The sequence below is a fragment of the Notechis scutatus genome, chromosome 1, assembly GCF_049901735.1.
Source record: "Notechis scutatus isolate UNSWTSFEM ecotype Mainland chromosome 1, rNotScu1.2, whole genome shotgun sequence".
NCBI lineage: Eukaryota > Metazoa > Chordata > Lepidosauria > Squamata > Elapidae > Notechis > Notechis scutatus.
The window spans coordinates 178,282,159-178,302,364 of record NC_142009.1 but is presented as its reverse complement, the minus strand read 5'-3'; positions in this window follow the sequence as shown (position 1 = coordinate 178,302,364).

Here is a 20,206-nt window from a genome sequence, read left to right as displayed (position 1 = left end):
CCTTGATGAAAAGATAGGAGTCTTTAGGCCTTGATGAAAAGATAGGAGTGTTGGGGCCAACCTCACGTTGGGGGGCGGGGGGAGGATGTTCCAGAGGGCAGGAGCAACAGCAGAGGAGGCCCTCCTCCTGGACTCCACCAGCCAAAATAATCGGAATAATGAAAACCCTATGGGTATAGCAAGGCTTGTCTTCCTTCAAAAAAGATTATGTAAACCCCTGGAAAAGATTTTCTTTCCTTTTATTTGTGTTTCTACTTTTATTTAGCAACATTACCTGTTTTTCTTTTAGCATATGCCCAAATAATGATATTGAGCAGCGAATTAGCTCCCTGGCAATTCAATAACCATCTTCTATTCAAAAAGTGACAATCTTAAAAACATGTCCTTTAATGAAAACGAAAGAGAAGCAGACATTTCAATTGCTCTGAAGTCTTGCATAGAACCTCAGCTGCGGTGCTGAACAGCTGTTGCCAAAAAGGAGTAGATGCAGGCAAAGCAGCGTAAATACCTAATCACTGGTTTATAGCACCTTTCCCAGATTGACATCTCTATGATATGCAGGCTGGAATTGTATTCTATTGACTTTTTCATATGGTACGACTGAAGGGATGCTGAAATGAAGAATGGTGAATTGCATTGGAAAATTAAAATAGCTCCATTCCAGCCCTGGTTAATGACCCAATTACTTATTGCACAGTTAGAAAAGAGCATTAATATGACTACTCTTTCTTCTTCATAAAAGCAATATGCCTGTCATCATTTAAGACAGAGCTAATCTTAAGTTCTTAGGTCTGAGAGTCAGATTCATATAGCATATAGCACATATGGTATTGGACTGGGTATAGGGACCAAAGAAGTCATACTCCAGTCTATAGCCATGACAGTTCACAAGGTGGCTTGAAATCTACCAGTCTCTTTCAAACAAACACAATTGTTATGCCTCACAGGGAGGATAGAATTGGTGATACTGACATACGGACCGCTTTGACCTCACAGAAAAAAAGATAGATTATAAATATAATACAAATCAATCTCTGGTAACAAATTCAAAGCCATGGGGTCCCCTGATCACTACTAGAAAAGAGGGGGAGTAGCAGATGCTTACATTCAGAACCTTGGCCTTTAAAATGCCATCACAGCAGTGGCGGTATGCTACTGGTTCAGCCTGGTTCACCTCAACCGGTAGTAAAAATCACTATCGGTTCAACTGAACCGGTAGTAAACATCAGCTGAGAGGAGGGGAAAAAAGCCTCCAACAATCAGCTGAGAGGATAATAGACCGAAAATGCACGGGAGGATGGGAAGGTCACTCCCAGCTTTTCATTTCTTCATCCTCTCAGCTGATTGGCTTGTTAGGTGCGCGCACACATGCGTGATCACCCACTGAATCGGTAGCAACTAAGGTAGGATCCCACTAATGCATCACAGGAAATGTAAGGTTTAAGATGTTTTCTCTGACTTGTTGCTATCCAAATCTGTACCACTATAACTCCCATTATCCACAGGCAAAATGTGGGGAGAGTGAACTTAGCCATCTTGATCTGACTTTTTAAAAGGGATTCTGCTTGAGTTTGAGAAAAAAATAATAATGGGATAGGCAATGTAAACACTGAAAGAGAATATGTTAGCCTTAACATCTATAAACTCACTGGAATTGCTGCTTTATCTAGTTCAAAAACACGACACTCTATTCCTGCTGAGATGTTGGGCAGACATAGGCTAAATTAGATAGGTCTTGTCCATCAGATTATTCCATGCGTGGTGAGTAGAAAATTGATGAAAAGATAGGGCAAACAGCGAAACAGTGAATGAAATATTCATTTATTGCCTAGCAGAACTCACCTTCAACATTGTTTCACAACTTCACATCATGATGCATCACAAAACAAGTATGGTAGCATTATAAACCGGTAGATCTGGGAAGCATTATTAATGCAAAACCAGTTGGCTTTCAGTGCTTGATATATGTGTAAGACAATCCCTCCAATTGTCTATGGGCAAACAAAGGTGTATACAAACCCTACACCATGGGTTGCAGATTTTGAATTGATGCTGTTTTTCTGAAACTTGCTAAAAGCCCGGGTTTTCTAATCTACTACCTTTATGAATGATTATTCATTATGATATTAAGACTTGGCATATCATTACAATCAAAAACAATACATTGGTATAGCCACTTACAGAAACACAATGTACATGGAGCTCCTATCCTTGAAGGTAGCCTTCAGCCTGCACTAGGCTACTGAAAGAGGCAACCTGCAAGAGCATACTACATATACTTTGAAAGACAACACTAATTAGTGTTTATTGCTAAGCCAATTTAAGGATATTTTCAACAACATATAAAGTTCTATTTTGACATTTTTGTCTACCCTCAGTTATTCCTGGAAAAAATATTGTGATTCCTGAAAGTTTTGGTTCAGTTTGGTGGCTCATAAATCTTATATGACAGTCAGTGGTCACAGAGGTGAGCTGGGCATCGTTGCTTCTAATGGCAAACTCCACTGAATGCCCACAATATTGCAGATGAAAGGTTACAGGTAGCCCTTGTTTAATGACTGCATCATTTAATGACTTTTCACAGCTCCAGTAATAATAATAAAAATAACTTTACAACCAAACCTTAGATTTATGACCTTCACTGGTTTGTAAAGCAAAGGAAAGTTGTAGTTTCACTTAGTGGCTGCTTCACTTAACAATTGAGTTGTTGATCCCAATTGTGGTTGCTAAATGAGAACTACCCACAGATGTTTGGAGGAGGAGGAGAAATATTCAAAACAAAACAAAACCCAAACAACCAAACCTCTGTGAATTCTTCCCTCCTCCTAGTTAATGAGTTAATGTTTAATTGTCTTAAAATGATGGACATTGGAAAAAGAATAGGAAACCATAGAATGGTGAAGAATCCATTCTTTAGATCTGTTGGAATTATCTGTCTAGCTAGCTGAAACTCAGAATGAACTATTTCTGAAGAAAGACACAGGTGATTGGAAGTCTGATGATGGAGCATGATCTTTTCCTTCAATGGCTGGAAGACTGGTGCTTGAAACACCCTACACTTCTCTTAAGAGGTGAGGAGGGCACCATTTAATTTTTTGCTGCCTGTCGCATTTATCTCATTACTGAATTGGAAACTGACCTGAATAGTTACGGTGTGATTAAATGCTGAAAGCTTGGCCCTTCTCTCATTGTGAAAGTGATGATGCTAAAACTCCCTCAGCTCTCAGGAACTTACTCATTTTTCATCTGCGACATTCTGCACCTGTTAATTTTCATACTTAATCATAGCTTCCCCCAGTCCATCTTTTGTTCCTTCCCTCTAACTTGACTAATTTTGGAGCTTGTGTGTGTGTGTGTGCTCGCGCGTGTGTGTAAATGTGTGTGCGCGTGCATGCCTCTCTCCATTAATAGCTGTTGTTTCTAAATAGGAGTGAAATCCTCTTCTTTAGACCAGTAAGGACAAGACCAGTTTGCAGTCTTTTCCCTGGGGTGAACCAAAATGTTCAAAGTACTCATCCAGCTCTAATAAACTTTCAAGCTGAAAGACAAGAGAGTAGAAATACAGCAGCTTCTCTGTAAATAAAATTGGATTTCTTCTCTCTTCTTCCACATCCATCATCAAGCAGGAAATATAGGCTTATTGTAACCCTTTGTATTTAAAAAGGCTGGCTTTTGTTGCAGTAAAGTCTTGTTCTTTCCCCTTGAATAAAACCACTATCGTATTTAAACAATATCTCAGGAATGACAGGTATCTTATTTAGATAAGGTGACACATTATTGGTTCCTTCCTCTCTCCTTGTCCTTTCTTGCCTTATATGGAGGGATCTGTGTGGTGAGTAAGTTATTCTATCACACTAGGCATGTATCAAAGTCAGACCCCATCTTCTTGGTTTTCTCTTTCATATCCCTTTGAATTCATCTTCTTGTCATTTGAAGGACATCTCAAATGGATTTCTAGCAGAAGCATTCCTAGAATCTCATATTTCTGTCTGCTCTACAGAATGCTCTTGCTGGATTTCTAACCCTTTGTCTCTCCACCCCCTCCCCACCCATCCCGTCATATGAGATTATTACATGAAATTGCACTGCTATTGAATGACTATCTATGGTTGTTTAAAAGTTATTTAAAAAATAAAATAAGAAATGAAATTGTTATTGTTGAGGTAATTCCCCATTAGGAGAATGAGTGCACACAGGGAGACGTAGTGAGAGTGGTGAAGAATAACACACAAACAGCACACAGATACACTGTATGGTAAAGTGTAGGTTTTTACTTCCAGTAAACGTTTAAGCAAACTCCAAACAAAACAGTCCAAGTCATTCACAGTTAAAGCAGTCAGTTTTCAGTCCAGGGATAATCCAAATATCAAAGTCCAGTATCAAAAACAGTTCAGTAACAGACTTACATCAAATCCAAGAATAACAGTCAACAATCAATGCAGGAATGGCAACACTCTCCAGAAAAGGACAACAGAACAGAACTAAACAACCCAGGTTTCTGGCTCCATCTTACGGCCATTTGAGGAACCACACCCAATTACAGTTTTAGCATTCCCTTAAAGACAGTATTAAAATGTCTGTCCTGGTTTATATAGTTTCCAACCCAACTATTAGGTGACTTACATGCCTAACATTCTCCCTTTTTGGTAGGACAATATATACAACCTTACATTCTAAGTCCATAATCCTCACAGCAAGCCTTATGCTTTACAGAGCCTTGGGCTTTTGTAAAATGATCTGCGATGTTATTTTCTGACATACAGTATTCCAGCTTAATCATCTTACTTTGCACACATTGTCTCACATTTAAATATCTTAAAACTGTGTGTTTTGTTCTTGTCTTAACAGCAATATTTGAAGCCATTTGTATTGCTGATTGGTTGTTTTCATAAACAACAATAGAATCTGTTACATCAATTCCCATATCAATTAATAGTTGCTTATAACAAACTAAATCTGTACATAATAAAGACAAACATGAGAATTCAGCCTTCATTGTTGACAAACTTAAATGTTTCTGTCGAATAGACCTCCATCCAATCAACACCTTTCTTTTTTAATGGCTGTTCATGATTTACTTAATTCATCTTTAGGGATTATTTGGCTGTCAATAATAATATCATTGCTGGATTCCTATTCCAATTTATCCCACCCAACGTGCTCAAGAAATTTAGCACCAGCGCTACAGTAAACATGAGCTGTGCCTTGATCCCAGAATCTAAATGATCTATGATTGGCTTCGTAACCTACGAAAAATAATTTCCTAGCTCTATGTTGCTCTTTCAGTCTTACTTGTGAGGGAATATGCACCCATGCTGGAGCTCCAAATGTGTGTAGATAACTTAAATTTGGCTTTCTGCCATGCCAGCGAGTGAATGGCAATTCTCCAGTTGTTTAACTACATTGTTTAACACATGGTTGCTACACATTATGGCTTCACCCCACAGTGTTTCAGGCAAACCTGAATCAGATAACATAGTTCAAGCCATGGCTTGTAATGTTTGCCCTCTTCATTCTACAAACAAGTTATGTTGTGGTCTGTAAGGTGCAGAACGTTTATGCTGGACACCAGCCAATTTCAACATAGTTTGGAATCTCTTGTTAACAAACTCAGTCCCGTTATCAGTAACTAAAGTAATTAATTTACTCCTCATTTTTCTCTCTGCAAACTTTAGCCAATTAAAGAAATGTTGGAATGTTTCTGTTTTGTTTTTCATTAAATAGCCGAAACCGTACCGTGAGTAATGGTCCATTATACTCAAAATATAGCAGGCACCTCCCAAACTAGGTTTCTTAGGACCAATTATGTCAGCAAAAATAACCTCTAAAGGTTCTTTGGTCTTAAACCCATTAAGTCTGTTTGCTGGAATAACCTTGCTTTTATCCTGGCTACAGGCATTACAGTTTAAATACTTGCTACAGGGTTTCTTTTTTAAAAAAACAAACAAACAAGTTTTATTAATTCTTCAAGACATACAATACATAAATACACATAAACACAAAACATAAAAGCATAAAACATCTCTTTTCTGAAAGTTGCTTAGTCCCGGGTTATAACTCTTGGTACAGACACAAATTCAAATTCATATTCCTTTTATATACCATTTCATATCTTATTAACATTTTCAATTTTCTATATAACTTCTCCTCTCTTTTAAATTTTCTCAATTTTATTTTATTTATCTCCTCTCAATTCAGATCATAATATTTATTATTCTTTGTCTGTTCTATTTCCAGCCATCCATTTATTTTTCTTCTTTAAAAAAGAAGAAAAACTTCTCCTGTACACTATATGGAGTATGATGCCTTTATCTCTCTCCCCTATATTTATAATACTTAATATAAAACACATAACTTACATTGGGATTCTGTCTGGTACATTCTAAAATTATACTATGTTATCAAAAATGATACAAATCTATTCATTAGTATTGATATTCATTTATATCTTAAACGTTTAACACATTACTTTTCAATTAAATCACATACTTTTATGGGAGCCCTATTTTCCATAGTTATCCCCCCCACATCACATATTATAGCTCATTATTTCATTATGATGTTCCTCCTTCTTCTACTTCAAATCTCTCATTTCACACAAAAATTCGCTAATATACCATAGTCTGATCATTAATATTAACAATCATTTATATCTTAAACATTTTATCCATTTCAATTAAATATCATGCCTTTGTGGGAACAGTCATGCTTTCCAAAAATTATTACCCCCCTCCCCCAAATAACAATCTTAAATCACATTTCATTGCAGTACTCCTTTTTTCTTAACAAAAATTTCACTAGTTTATGTTAAATATTTTATCACATTTTAAATTACATATTATTTCCAATTTTCTATGGTTATTTCTAAATACAAATATAAAAAAAACAGTCTTATGTACCTTTCTAGAATCCCTTTATCAATAAAGTTTATCCATTATCTCTAAAAAAACTTTTGCTTCTTAACATCTTGCTCCCCACCATTAGGGCTTCTCATCCCTTCCTTTCTCCCTTGCTTCTTCTTCTCCTTGTCCTCTTTAACCCCTTGTCTCTCCACCTCCCTTTTATTCTGTTTTCCCCCTTTCTGTTGTTTCCTAACATAATGTCCCTTTTTCACCTTATTCTTCTCTTTTGGGTTGTTTTTCCAGATCTTAGAGTCCTCTTTTCCTTTTTCTCTTCCTTTTTCCCTTCTCCAACCAAAGTCATTTGTTCATCAAAGATGGCTTCTTCTTTGTCCCCTTCATCCTGTTGTTCATTCTGCTTCACATAAGTATAAACCGCCATTTCTAAAAATTGGAAAATAGTGCCAAGACCATCTTTCCCTTCTTGTTTTTCTTTTTCATATTTTTGATATACAAGTTTCAATCCATACACAAGTGATGCCATTGTGTAGAGAAAAAGTTTTTCCAGACAACCACCCAGATGTTTTAATCAGAAATAATTCTCAAAAGTTCCAAAGTCACCAAACAATCCAAACAGGCTGTTTCTTTTAAATACCTTCTTCTTCTTCACTTTCTCTTTCTGGAGTTAAAGTTTAATCACAAAGTTCCCTTTCAAATATATTTTTTGGAAGTCTTATTGATGTTTAGTAACTCTTTAAAATTCTAGGCAATCTTCTCCTTATTTTCAAATTTTGCTCCAATTTTTTCCCCTCTCCCTTCCCACTCACAGCCAAAAAGATTTCCCTCCGCTGTCACTTTAGGAAGGAGAGTGGAACAAAGAAAAAACTTTCCCTTTTAAAATATTCGCAGCTTGTAACTCTCACTAGAGACAATGCATACTTAGCAGCCTTCAAGATTCCCGGTTAGAAGCAACTTTCACTATTCTTCCTCCTGCACCTGCTTGTCCGGCTGCAGATTTCTTCATGGCGGCCATTGCTGACCGCCATTCCTCCACCTCGGGAAAAGGGGGTTTAGCCGGTCTGCATCACCCCCAAACCCCTTTCCGGATCCCCCCTGTCTTCAGCTGCCTCTACGGGGCAGCTTTATCCCCCAGATCCAAACAGATCGGGGGAACCTTGGCGGCGAACGCAGCAGGGATCGCGCGGTGTCGTGAATCCCTGCTGCCGCCGAAACCTTGCAAACTGGAAGTCTCGCTATAGGGTTTCAATTTTACTCCCTCTGACAATTCAACAGTTTGTTTCAACATCTTGAAATTAATGTGCCCCAGACATCTATGCAGTGAATGTATACATTTATCATGTGGCTTAACATTGTTATAAACTGTTAGGTATAACATTGATACCAAATATGGTTTGGGTGAATAAATATATAAAACTTAGATATCATGGTTTAAGTGCTTATCACTTTAAGCAGAATGTTGCAGGCAATTAGCCGATTAAGGGTGCGGTTAGAAGTTACAATATAAGGAAGCATTAGAAGCTGGAAAGTTTACTGTTACTGCGACTAACTGTGTCTTACTGTGACTAACTGTGATTACTGACTGTGAGTGCCTGTGACTGAATTGTTCTTGTTTGCTACTGTTTGCTGATTTACTGCGTAATTCTACTGTTCTACTGTTTGAACGTCTTGTTGAATATCCAGCGCTTGTTCCTCTGGAGAGAGGCACGAGGAGGAGAAGATATCTTTATCGGCTGATAAAGATATTGCAAGGACTCTTAACTTGGACTGTAATAGTGAGTCTTACTGGATGGAAATACTGTGAATGACTTGATGGACTGAATGACAATGCTTTAAACTCTAAATGGATTAAAAACTATTTAAACTACAAACAGTGTTTGTGTTCAGTGTGTGTATACTCTGGGGCCCTTCCACTCTCGCTTGGCTGCCTGGTTTGACTACTGCTGCAATACTCTGCTAGGGTTAATCCCCAAACGACTAACATTGGTTATGGGCCCAGCAGCATTAACTAACCAGCATATAGCAGAGAGAGTTGGTGTGAGTTGCACATTACTGTAAAAACAAACTGTTTTAATTAGTTTAAAATAGTCAAAATATCTGAAGAGTAATGGCACAAGTAAATTTGTCACAACTGTCCATGATATCCAGGCTGGATGGAACAAACTATGTTTCATGGTCAATGAAATGTAGTTTAATTCTACGCAGAGAAGGTTTGTGGGACATTATAGCAAACCCACCAGATGTGAGTAGCTGGGATCCTGCTGATGATGATGATAACGAAAAGTTACAAGACTTTAAACTGAAGAATGAGCAGGCTTTATGCATCATAGGACTGACTCTCTGTGATCAGCAGCTTGTCCATATTCGTGGAGAAGAAAATGCTGCAAACTGCTGGGAGAACCTCAGGAAGATTTATGTTCGGGACAGTGTAGGAGCACATATAAATCTTACACGGAAGCTTTTTCGAACGCATCTTCAGAGGAATGGAGATATGTTAGTTCATTTAAACTGTATGAAGAGCATTTTTCAAGATTTGCAAGAAAAAGAGCTTATATTTAATGAACTGCAACAAGTCTACATAATATTATCTTCATTAGATCAAAGCTATGATGACTATGTGACTTCGTTGGAAGTATTGCCAAAAGAAAGCCTCTCATTAACCGAGATTACAGGCAGGCTACTAGAAGAAGCCAGAAGAAGGCATGAGCATGACGAGCTGAGAGAAGATAAGAAAGAAGAGAAATTATCTTCAAAGCTTGAAAGAAACCAGCAAAGAAAAATAAAGCACCCGGAAGAAGAGAATTTATCTTCGACGGCATACACAATTAAAACACTTTAAACACTGGAGGCAGAGGACATTTGGCAAGATTCTGCAAAAAGAGAAAAAGCCAGAATATAAAAAAGCCAAAGAAAGCATTTGAACTAGCCACGTTTAGCAATGATGTGAAGAATGATCTATGGGTGGTTGACAGTGGCGCATCCCACTGCATCACAAGAGATAAGACAAAATTTATAAAAATGTCTACAAGTTCTCAACATATATCACTTGCCAATGGCTGGAACCTGAAAGCGAAAGGTCAAGGTTTTGCACATTGTCCGTGCATAAACCAGGATATAAAAATGTTGTATGTACCGCAACTAAAGTTTAATTTGCTTTCAGTAAGGGTATTAGATAAATTAGGTTATGTAATTACTTTTAAGGATAATAATTGCATAATTGAAAAGATAACAAAAGGGTAACTGCAGCTTTAAATGGAACATTATATTTCTTAGATAATAGTAAGAAAGGGGAGGCACAAACTGTATTTAATAATATAAAACCTCATGATGAATGTATCCATTTATTGCATAGGCGTTTGGGGCATGTAAATTTTAAAATGCTAAAACGTACAGTTGAGTTATCTGAAGGAATAAGGTTAAAACCTTGTGATAAATATTTGCGTTGTAATGTTTGCTGTGAAGATAAGAGCAAAGTATTGCCTGCAAATAGGCTAAATGGTTTCAAAACAAAAGAACCTTTAGAAGTAGTATTTGCAGACATAATAGGTCCAAAGAAACCCAGTATGGGGGTGCTAGATATATACTGAGCATTATGGACCATTATTCTAGATATGGGTTTTGCTATTTAATGAAAAGCAAAACTGAAACATATCAACATTTTTTCAATTGGCTTAAGTTTGCTGAAAAGAAAGTCTAAACGACAACTGATAACCCTGGTGACAGATAATGGTACGGAATTTATTAATAACAAATTCCAGAACAGACTTAGGTAGCTGGAATAGAGCATAAGAAGTCTGCTCCATACAGGCCAGAACATAACGCTTTTATTGAAAGAAGAGGCCAAACACTACAGGCAATGGTTAGAACAATGTTAAATGATTCTGGGTTACCTGATTCTTTGTGGGGAGGCTACAATGTGTGCTAATAACATATTGAACAACGTTGTTAACACAACAACAGGTGAAATACCATTCACCAGGTGGCATGGCAGGAAACCTGACCTAAGTTACCTGCACACATTTGGTGCACCAGCATGGGTGCATATTCCTGCACAACTCAGAAAAAAGGGCAACATAGAGCTAAAAGATTTTTCTTCGTTGGTTATCAGGCAAACCATAGGGCATATAGATTTTGGGAGAAAGGCACATCTAAAGTGTTATGTAGTGCTAGTGCCCAATTTCTAGAACATGAAGGATGGGAGAAATTAGAAAAGGATGCCAATAAAGATGTAATTATTGAATCCTATAGAAATCCCATTAGTTATCCCTGTAACTTTAAAAATAAAGTAAAGAGACAAATACAGGATGAAATAGTGCCCATAAAGGAAGAAACAGATTCAATAGCTGAACAGGATGAGGAAGATGAACAGGTAGTAGTTCAACAAAGTCCTCCTGTAAGCCCTGTAATTCCCAGAAGAACTACACGTGTATCTAGACCGCCTGATAGGTACCAGGCTAACACAGTGTGCCAGATTAATCAAGTTCCTAATTCTGTTGAAGAAATAAAAAAGTATCCTACTAAGGAAAAAGAAAGTTGGTATGCAGCAATGAATAAGGAACTGAATTCATTAAGAGATATGAAAGTGTATGAGAATGCCAAATTACCTGTAGGTAAGAAATCCATTGGCTGCAAATGGATTTTTAAGGTAAAAACAGATAAAGATGGTAATTTAATCCATAAGGCAAGGTTAGTAGCCCAAGGTTTTAGGCAGAATGCCAATGACTACGATGAGGTGTTTGCACCTAGTCTTAAGGCAGCAACCTTGAGGGCAGCTTTAGTGTGGGCAGCTAGTAAAAACTATATAGTTAACCATCTAGATGTGGAAACTGCTTACTTGCACGCCCCATTAAAACATACTATTTATATGAAAAAACCTGTTGGTATTAAAAGTGAAAATAAGGATAATAATGATTGTTGGTTGTTAAAGAAAAGCCTCTATGGTCTTAAACAATCAGGCTATGAATGGAACCAGTATATTGTAAAGGAACTAGACAATATAGGATTTAAAGCTGGTTTAGCCGATCCATGTATGTTTAAGAGAGAGACAAATGGGAAAGTATCATTATTATTACTATTCACAGATGACATTGCATTGATTACTGAAACTAATGATGAAGCAAATAAAATAATAGCATCATTAGGAAAGAGAATAAAGATCAAACAATTAGGGGAGATAAAGAAGTATCTCGGTTTGAATATAAAGAAAACACGGAAAGGTTTTAAGATATCTCAGGAAGATAAGATAAGCAAATTGCTAAAGATTACAAGATGGAGCTTTGTAAGCCAGCTAAGACTCCAATGAGTCAGGAGTTTAGCAACACTGATGAACAAAGCCCGGAGTTTGATAAGGTGATTTATCAATCTTTAATAGGTAGTTTGTCTTATATTAGCAATTGGTCTAGACCAGATATATCGTACTGCGTGAATCAGTTGGCTAGATTCAATTCTGCACCATGTGAAAGACACTGGATTGCAGCTAAGAGGATATTAAGATATCTTAAAAAGACAATGAATTATTCATTGTATTTAGAACCAAAGGGTGATTTAATTCTGAGTGCTTATGCAGATGCTAGCTTTGCATCAGAAAGAGACACTAGAAAGTCGACTTCAGGAACAGCCATAATGCTGGGTAAGACATTAATAGGCTGGAAGTCAATAAGACAACAGCATATAAGTTTGTCTACTATGGAGGCAGAATTCTCCTGTTTATCACTGTTATGTACAGAATTAATAATGTATAAACAAATGTTAATTGATATAGGTATAACTGTGGATTATCCTATAATTATACATGAAGATAATCAGGCAGCAATTCAAATGGCCACAAATATTGCAGTAAAAACAAGGAGCAAGCATACAGATCTAAGATACCTAAACGTGAGACAATCTGTAAGAAGTAAGATGATTCAGCTAGAGTACTGTATGTCGGAGGACAATTTAGCCGATAATTTTACTAAAGCCCAGGGTGCCAGTAAGCACCAGGAGAGTTGTGAAAACTATGGGGTTAGATTGTAAAGGTATTATATATTTATTTCACCCAAAAGGGGAGTATGTTAGGTATAACATTGATACCAAATATGGTTTGGGTGAATAAATATATAAAACTTAGATATCATGGTTTAAGTGCTTATCACTTTAAGCAGAATGTTGCAGGCAATTAGCCGATTAAGGGTGCGGTTAGAAGTTACAATATAAGGAAGCATTAGAAGCTGGAAAGTTTACTGTTACTGCGACTAACTGTGTCTTACTGTGACTAACTGTGATTACTGACTGTGAGTGCCTGTGACTGAATTGTTCTTGTTTGCTACTGTTTGCTGATTTACTGCGTAATTCTACTGTTCTACTGTTTGAACGTCTTGTTGAATATCCAGCGCTTGTTCCTCTGGAGAGAGGCACCGGAGGAGGAGAAGATATCTTTATCGGCTGATAAAGATATTGCAAGGACTCTTAACTTGGACTGTAATAGTGAGTCTTACTGGATGGAAATACTGTGAATGACTTGATGGACTGAATGACAATGCTTTAAACTCTAAATGGATTAAAAAACTATTTAAACTACAAACAGTGTTTGTGTTCAGTGTGTGTATACTCTGGGGCCCTTCCACTCTCGTTTGGCTGCCTGGTTTGACTACTGCTGCAATACTCTGCTAGGGGTTAATCCCCAAACGACTAACATAAACCGAGTTAGCCATCTTCAACTGGTCATCATGTATCACATATAAATCATTTTCTAAAGTAGCAAGTAGCACTTTTACCCTCTATCTCTATTATACAGTTATCTGCCCTAAAGGTTACTACATAACCAAGATTAACTAAAGCCCTTACTGATAACAAATAAAATTTCAGTTTAAGTACATATAATATAATTAAATGCTTGTTTACACAAGAACAATATGCAGTACCTTCACCAGATGCTTTCATCTTCCATCCATTTGCCAATGATACATGTTGCTTACTCATAGACATCTTTATAAACCTCTCTCTATTTTTAGTAATGCGATGCTCCATTATCAACAACCCACAAATCATGGTTTACAGTTGAATTGCTAGACATAGCTAAACTAACATTCTTCTCAGCCTTCTGGTGATTACCAGTATTCTGTTGTTTTCCCTTCTTACAGAATCTAGCTATATGTCCCCTAGCCCCACAAGAAAAACATTTCCTAACAGTATAGGCAGTTGAAGATAAATCCTCTTCTTGTGGTTATTCCTTTCTCAGTTGGTCCCTATCCAGTTGTCTTCTTGCTTCTTCTAACAACCTTCCGGTTATCTCAGTCAATGTCAGTTTATCTTTGGTCAGGACTTCCAGTGAAGATACGTAATCATCATAACTTTCATCCAATGAGGAAAGAATGATGTAAACTTGATGCAGCTCTGAAAATATCAGTTCCTTTTCATGTAGCTCTTGAAAAGTTCTTTTCACAAAGTTCAAATGAAGCTAACATATCTCCACCTTTCAGAAGACGTGCTCTAAACAGTTTACGTGTAAGATGTGTGTGTACACCTACACTGTTACGAACATAAATCCTCTTCAAATTCTCCCAATACCTAGCAGCAGACTCTTCTCCATGAATATGGATTAGCTGCTGGTCACTCAGTGTTAGTCCAATTATACAAAAAGCTCATTTGTTGTTCTGTTTAAAGTCAGCTAGCTTCTTGGCATTGTCCTCATTTTCTGTATCCCAAGCATTTACATCCGGTGGGTCTTGAACTATATTCCATAACCCTTCTCTACGCAGAAGTAGACTGCACTTCATAGACCAGGAAACATAGTTTGTTCCATCCAACTGGGTTATCAGTGATAGATTTGTTGAAGGGCCTTGTGCCATCTTTACCAGGATAGTAACCCACAATTAAAAAGTAAACAGCTGTCTGTATACAGTACTGTGTATTCACACCAACTCTCAGTTATCTGAGCCTGGTATGGTCTGGGCCCATAACCAGTATTGAGGTAATTCCCTGTTAGAAGAATGAGCACACACAGGGAGACGTAGTGAGAGTGGTGAAGAATAACACACAAACAGCACACAGATACACTGTATGGTAAAGTGTAGGTTTTTACTTCCAGTAAACGTTTAAGCAAACTCCAAACAAAACAGTCCAAGTCATTCACAGTTAAAGCAGTCAGTTTTCAGTCCAGGGATAATCCAAATATCAAAGTCCAGTATCAAAAACAGTTCAGTAACAGACTTACATCAAATCCAAGAATAACAGTCAATAATCAATGCAGGAACGGCAACACTCTCCAGAAAAGGACAACAGAACAGAACTAAACAACCCAGGTTTCTGGCTCCATCTTACGGCCATTTGAGGAACCACACTCAATTACAGTTTTAGCATTCCCTTAAAGAGACAGCATTAAAATGTCTATCCTGGTTTATATATTTTCCAACCCAACTATTAGATGACTTACATTCCTAACAGTTATGAATGTCACACTCAGCTGTTTAAGATCGGTTTTACAGGTCAGGTATGAATTGCTTTCTCCACAATGGAAAATGCTGGGGAAAAACATAGATACTGTATTATGAAATAAGTTTTCTCAGAGGATATTTCTGAAATGTCTATGTTCGATATCAAATATATCTTTTAATACTTCAAGGATTCTGGATTGCAAAAGCTGATTTTCCCCTGATTTGCCAGTCTAGTATTACATTGTTACGGAAATAATAATATGATCCCAAGAAATACAGGCAGATACATATGAATATTTGGTCATGTGATGGCTCAGTAGTTAAGACTTTGGCTTGTTGACTGGAAAGTCAGCAGCCCAGATTCAAGACCTGAGCTCCACATCAGAGGTGGTATTCAGCAGGTTCTGATCAGTTCTGGAGAATCGGTAGCGGAAATTTTGAGTCGTTTGGAATACCCCCTGACTGGCCCTGCCCCCACCTATTCTCTGCCTCCCGAGTCCCAGCTGATTGGTTGGGTCTTCTTTTGTTGCCCTACACAGGAGAATGGAGCTGGAAAGCAATGGAGCTGGTTAGCGGGGTGGGAAAGAAATAGGGATTTTACAGTATCTGTCAGCTGTAGGGTCAAATCTAAGGCTGATACCAACAGCTCCCCCCAAACCTTTAACTGTACAGGGTGAGACACATGAAATCAAGAAAATCCTCGATTTTAGATTGCACCCAGGGAGATTACAATATTTGCTATTATGGAAAGGTTACCCTTTGTCAGATACTACTTGGGTAAAAAGTTGGACTGTACATGCAAATAGATTGGTTACCCAATTCCATAACAAATTCCCTGAAAAACCAAAGGGTTCCCTTGGGGGTGGGAAAGGGAGTTAAGAGCATTATCTCTTTTAGGAGGCAAATTTTTCAAGGGGGGAAAACCTGTCAGCTTTGGAAGCCATATTCCACACCATGACATAACCTAAGAGAGTGGAAGGGGGTGATTTCAATTAAGTAGCTCTAAGTAGACAAAATAAAATTCTTTTATTAGTTCAAGGTCATTTAGTATGGCAGAGGATGAAATAAGTATCTTACTTTTGGATGGATTATGATTGGGCCATGTGATGTGATGACGACCAAGGGGGGATGGATTTGTAGTTTGAGAAATTGTGGAAAGCTGAAAAAATCTTTTAGATTTGGGTTTCCACAGATGTGCCAGGTGCTATAGTAATAAAGCTACTTTTGAGATATGTTTGTCTCAGAGTTACTGATTGGAATGGAGGTTTGCTGGAATGCTGACAGTATCTTTCCTCTGGAGTGTGGAGAGAATGGAGATTTTACAGTATCCTTCCCCCTGCCACACCCACCACGCCATGCCCACAGAACCAGTAGTAAATAAATTTGAATCCCACCACTCCTCCACATGATGGAGTGATCTCCAGTCCTTGCCCCATCTCCCATCAACCTAGCAGTTCAAAAGCATACAAATGCGAATAAATAGGTATCACTTTGGTAGGAAGATAGCAGCGCTCCGTGATGTCATGCTGGCCATAAGACTGCAGAAATGTCTTCAGAAAGTGCTGGCTTAATGGTCTGGAAATGGAGATGAGCACTGCCCTCTACAGTCAGTAGCAACTAGCAGGATAAAATCCGCAATGACAACTTTATCTTTTTTCCATATCAGTATTGCTTATTTTGAAATTCCAATTCACTTGCACAACTCATATGAATTAATATGCTAAAGACTACCCTGTTTCCCTGAGAATATGACCTATCCTGAAAGTAAGTCCTAGATTGACTTTTACACATGTACCCACTATAAGCCCTAACCTCAAAATAAGCCCTAATTAAGATCCCGCCCACTCAAGTGCATGAATAAAAATTAAGCTAGGGTGGGGGTGGGCGGTGGAGGAGCTGCCCTACTACTTACCTTTGAATACTTGTAGCCAGGCCTCGCGTACCCCAACTCCTGCCTTGCTGGCTTATGTTTTCTGCAGATGGCAACGCTGGCAAGGCTTTCCTGAAGGCTTCTGTAGCTGATAACAAAGGTCCGGATTGATCCGGAGCTCTGTTATTGGCTGCAGAAACCTTTGGGAAAGCCTTGCTGGCCACAGAAAAAGAAGTTCCTGAAGGCCTCTGACAGTGAAAAGGAGGCCAGGGACAATGTGTGCAAGTGAGGTTAGTCAGTGGATGATATCCCCTGAAAATAAGACCTGGTGCCTTTTTGGTGGCAAAAAATATATATGACAGGGTCTTATTTTCAGGGAAACACGGTATTTATGGGAAACTGCAGTCTCCTCAACTCACTTGTTGGAATTATTTACTGAGCTAAACAAACTTAGGATGCGTGACTCACTTGATTGGCAGAAGAGCCAGGTGGCTGCTTCCTGCAATGTGTGATACCTACTTTTAGTATGGCGGGGGGGGGTGCTGTATCATGCAAATAAATGTGATTCAGTGTAAGTAATCACTTTGTTTTTAATACCAAATTAATGCAGCCTGAATATGTAAATGTTCTCTCTTGTGATTGTGAATATTAGCAGCCTTTTAATGGGAATTTCTTAGAAGATCATAGAAAACTAAAATTTGGTCTATTAGGATCCTTTTGGTAGGGATGAGGACCAAACATATCCAATCATTTCACTCAACTTTGCTCATGGGTCAATATTTGAGAAAAAAAGTCTCATGGAACTGGATGTAGTTTCTTTGTACAGCATTAGTAGACAAGTGCTGCATCTTTTCCCTTTCTCCACAGGTTAAGGGAGGAGGGAATCTACATGGCTTCCCTTTGCAAAATGCTGTATTGTCAAGAAAGTAGAGCTAAGCAGGTTGGTTTACTGTTAGTCCACTGGGAATAGCTGCCCAATTAGCATGTTAATGATGCAGACCTCTGATGGCCTCTTGGAGCATGGCCAGGAGCAACTTATGAATATTAATGGGAAAAGGGCATTCACATGGATTTAGAGTGAAAGGAAATGGGAATGGTCCAGGCTAGTGTTTAAGCAGTGCCTTGTTTTGTCTGCCTTTCAGAGGAGAGGCTCTTTGTTTTAAAGGGCATAGGATTGATTCCAATGGTTTCTTCATGGCTGGAGGTTATTTCCAAGCCACCACTACATCACCTAATCATGTTACAGACTTTCAAAGGTAATTGACACTCTGTGTCATGCATTGCTCCATGTAAAAAAAAAGTCAGGCTTTTTTTTCAAAGTCAAAGTCAAAACTCTTGTTAGCCAAACCAGCCAAATTCTAGGGCAACAGTTCTGCCAGCAATGATGCATTTTTTTCTACCACCCATGAATGGAACCTCTGTCATGATCCCAGGTGGTATGATTGCATTTGGGTCAGTATTGATGCATATACATGATGCACCCCTCCTTCTTCAAAATACATATATATTGTATGCTTTGAATCATATACCATCTTTGTATGGCTGTCCTAATACTTCAACTCCCAGAATTCCCCAGCCACCATGAAATACACACATCTTAAAGTTGCTAAGGTTGAGAAACACTTATATAGACAGTGAGACGAGCTTTTGATGGGAAGTTACAATGAAGGAACATCATGTCAAGAAAAGGAGTAACTCCAATGTTGATTGTGGGGCCTTAAGCAGATAGCCTCCCCTTATTTGATGGACTTTTATGCTTCTATCTCACAATGTTCCAGAGCAATGGTGGTTTCATCATATGGTCATGCAGAATTTCATAAAAAAGAATCTTTTGTTTACCCGTGTTTTCTAGTTGCATCAAGTTAGAGAAGTTAGAGAAAAATGACTCTTTTTCTTTCTTGTTCATATTAATAGTTCATGTTTCCACTCATATTATTTGATTCCATTTCTGATATGTTGATTTTTTTTAAAAAAAATCCATAGTCAATATATTGAAATATATGTTTCGCTTCTCATCCAAGAAGCTTCTTCAGCTCTGAAGAAGCTTCTTTGATGAGAAGTGAAATATATTCAAAGAAAAAAACCAGAATGTCCAGTTGCCTCTTGAAAAGTACCTTTGGGACAACCATGACCTGAATGACTGAGACTGTCCTTTGACAGTATCTAAATGTGATAAATAAATAGACTAAATAAACCTTCGCAAATTTAAGATATCTGGGCTTCAACTGCCAAAATTCCATAACCAGCAAGGATAGTTGGGGAATTCTGGGAGTTGAAATCCAAACATTTTAGAGTTGTCAAGGTTGAGAAACATTGTTCTAAGCTAGGTAGATCTGTATACCAGCACCCAGAAAGGGCCTTGGAAAAGAACAATCCACTTTATTTTTTGAAAAATAGAAAATTTGATGGACAATCCCTACCCTGAAAGCAGGGAAATTCTTACTGGAATAGACAGACTGCATCCTTCAACCTTCTCTAGAGCAATTGTATGTTCAGCTTCCTAAATAGTAACAGTCCTATTGATGCTTGATTTCCTTTTAGTTTGCATTTCACAGAGATCTTGTTTTTGCAAAGAATATAGGAAAACACAACAAAGCTGTTAGGGTACACTCAAGCTGCTCATTTCTTTGCAGAAGAGAAAAATAGATTCACTTTATATGGAATCACTGCAAATTAACAATGTAATTTGTATATCAAGCTTCATAGAAAGAAAACAGCACTTCTTCCTGCCACACCAGCAAATCTTTCTATTGACATTTCAACATATTGGTAATTTAAATTTGCAGGCATTTGAAGTGAATGGTCTGATAATTTAGTAATAGCCCAAATTATTTTACACAGTTGTTTATTGTCAAAGGAAAATGCAATTTTCCAAAAATGCTCTAGATCTTGATTTAACTAGTCAGAAGCTATGTGTAGCTCAAGATAGCAATAGCACTTAGACTTATATACCATTTTACAGCTTTCTTTAAGCAGTTTACAGAGTCAGCATATTGCCCCCAACAATCTGGGTCCTCATTTTATCCATTTTGGAGGGATGGAAGGCTGAGTCAATCCCGAGCTGG